Raw genomic sequence first — 3009 nt, 5'->3', positions numbered from 1 at the left:
TTTTAAATGTCATTAACCAAATATTATCATCGAAACACGGATTTAACCGTCATGGTATGAGGAACCAAGGGTGAAAAATGTTATATGGTTAAAACAAAGATATTGAAATAAAAAAAGGGTTTGAAAATATTTGAAATAGTAAAAACAGATTACAAATATGAAAATGAATTAAAGGGGAAAGACGAGAACAAACACGGTTGATCTCTGACCTGGACACCCCATTTAGGCGTGGGCAAGCCGGCTAACCAAGGGGCTTCTGTCTCAGGCCAAAAATCAGTTTTGGCTCGTTTATCACATGTTTTGGTTCATGTTATGCACGTTTTAGCATGTTATAGTCATGAAACAAATGAAAACATGATAAAAAGAGGATTTTTACACCCTCATACTTACATGTTTGGTTATGGCGAGTGACCGACGTAAGTGTAACAACTCGTTTGGTCGGAATAAACTCGGTTTAAAACCGTTTTGGTAAGTAAAAAGAGTGTTTTAAGATTAGTGACGGTGTAGTGGTCGAAGTGGTCGGTCAAGTGATTTAATGCACGATGACGGTACCAAACAATGTGTAAGGCTTGTATTTACGATCGGTAGGTCGTAAATACGCGTCACGTTGTGACTTAAGAAGTCGAGTCGAGAATTTTAAGGGAGAAAAGAGGAGGGCGGACACTCGCGTAGGTCTCAAATGGGGGGCATTTGAGGGGTATTTATAGGGAAATGAGTGGTTGTGTGAGTTTTGAGCGACGTGGCCACCTGGGCTGCTCAAAGAGGCGCGAGCCACGTCGCGGGTCTTCGAGGTGAGTTGTCGCTTTCACACAAACGCAATCATGATTTGTTCTATCCTAGGTTTTTTAGTCATATGTTTGGTACTTGACCAAACATAAATCCGGGAAAACTTAAGGTAGAAGGATTGAAATGTTTTGTTTTTGGTGGTTGATTCGGTTTGACTCGTTGTTGGAGTCGGGATTTTGAATTTTTGAGTCGGTTTTTGGTCCGGTGTCGGTTTTGACTCTAGTTAGTGTCATTGCGACCCCGTCGTCGTGCATTAAACACTCCAGGTATTTTTGAAATGTTTTGAAATGTTTTATTTTCGAAATCGTTTTATGTTTTCTGACGTAAAGTTGTACACAAACTGTCGATCAAACGCCGCAATTCTAAAACATGTTATAGTCTGATAATCATCGGGTGTTTGTTGGAGTCTCAGCAGATACTGGGTATATACAGTAACTCAAGACAAGATTAAGGAGGTGTTGTTTCCTTTTTCTTTGACTGACTCAGCCAAGGAGTGGCTGACTGATTTGGACCGCACGGCCGCAGGGGTCACAGACTGGGAGACCCTTGCTCTTTCTTTTTATAAGAGATATTTCCCTCCGCAGCGCAATAATCAGCTGAGGGCAAAAATCACTAGTTTCAAGCAGGCACCTGATGAAACCTTCTATGAAGCGTGGTACCGTTTCAAGAGGTTGGTGAGGTCTCTTCCTCACCATGGTTTTGATCCGTGGTTTCTGTCCAATTAGTTCTACAATTGGTTGTACGATGATCACAGAGCCATACTTGATGCATCATCCAACGGAAGATTCCAAAAGAACACTGACGATGATAAGGGATGCGCCCTTATTGAAGAGATGGCGACCCACTGTGCTGAGTATGGGAACCCGAGGGATGGTATTAGAACAGTTCATGTAGTCGATAAGCAAGTTGTGGCTCGGCTGGACGCCATGAATCCTAGGTTTGATAAGTTGGAGCTGCATTCTGCAGGGGAGCCTCAGACGGTTTTTTTGCTTACTAGAGGAGAAACCGTCACATGTGAGGGGTGTGGGAGCAACGACGGTCATAATCTTATTGAATGTCTTACAGAGAAAGAACATATCCTTGCTTTTCAACAGTACAAGCAAGGAGGGGGGTTCTTATTACAATCATCAAGGGGCAGTCCATCCCAATTTGAGGTGAACCAGTAAAAATATGCTCAATCCTACCCCTACACCGCAGCAGCAGCAGCCGTATGTCCCACCTCACAAGGCTCAACAAGGCTTTCAAAAGCCTCATTTCTTTCCTCAACCCAATCATGGTGCATCCTCCTCAGGTGGGGTAAGCGAGTTAGCTGAATTGAACACAATGTTGCAGTCTTTGACAAAGCAGTGGCAGCTAAGTGACCAATAAAAAGAAGCCTCTATTAAGTTACTCGAAACCCAAGTTGCCCAATTAGCCGCGAACCAATCCACGAGGAAGCAGGGTCATTTACCGTCACAAGCTGATAAAAATCCATATGAAACGGTAAATTTAATTAATTTGAGGAGCGGTCGTTCATATGAGGGACCAGAATTTCTGAACTCAGACCCGAGGAAGGTAATTACTGCTGATGAACAGTGTTCTGTTGAAGAAAAAGAGCTGACAACAAAGAAAGTACTCGATCGACTAATTTCTGGGGGTCGATCGAGTAAAAATGCTGAAGAAAGGACTCGATCGAGTGGAATTTCTGCTCGATCGAGTGAACAGGAAAAAGAAGAGCTCGATCGAGTAAATAAAACTGCTCGATCGAATGATTTTGTTGAGGATTCTACTCGATCGAGTGATATTTTTGCTCGATCGAGTGCTGCTGACAAAGAAGACCTTGATCGAGAGCCTGCTAGTGCTAGATCGAGTGAAATATCGCCTAAAAGACCTCGTTCGAGAGGAAAGAAGTCTCGATCGAAGAATTTAGACCTTGATCCGGCTGATACATTAGAAGAGAGGAATAAAGGGCTCGAGATACCCATCACGGTGCCCTTCCCGAGGCGTTTGTAGAGTACTAAGGCTAATCATCAATTCGGCAAATTTGCCGAACTTCTGAAAAGCTTGCAAGTCACTGTGCCATTCGCCGAATTGCTGACACAGGTACCCTCTTACCTTAAATTTATGAAAGAAATTTTATCACGTAAGAGGCACATTAACGATCATGAGACGGTAGCTTTGACCGATGTAGGGACGGCCCTAGTTCAGAATAAGTTACCTCCTAAATAGTCAGACCCGAGTAGT

At 43.1% G+C, this 3009-nt stretch overlaps 1 non-coding gene across 1 annotated transcript; it reads right to left on the bottom strand.

Moving 5' to 3' along the window:
- Window positions 1-1380: 1380 nt before the first annotated feature.
- Window positions 1381-1486, bottom strand: LOC141589423 (small nucleolar RNA R71). Its single transcript, XR_012520362.1, has one exon. It is a non-coding gene; the product is annotated as a small nucleolar RNA R71 (small nucleolar RNA).
- Window positions 1487-3009: the final 1523 nt, after the last annotated feature.

The sequence above is a fragment of the Silene latifolia genome, chromosome 6 (genome assembly GCF_048544455.1).
Source record: "Silene latifolia isolate original U9 population chromosome 6, ASM4854445v1, whole genome shotgun sequence".
Lineage (NCBI taxonomy): Eukaryota > Viridiplantae > Streptophyta > Magnoliopsida > Caryophyllales > Caryophyllaceae > Silene > Silene latifolia.
The sequence above is the reverse complement of the archived record's forward strand: the minus strand, read 5'-3'. Positions and strand labels throughout refer to the sequence as shown.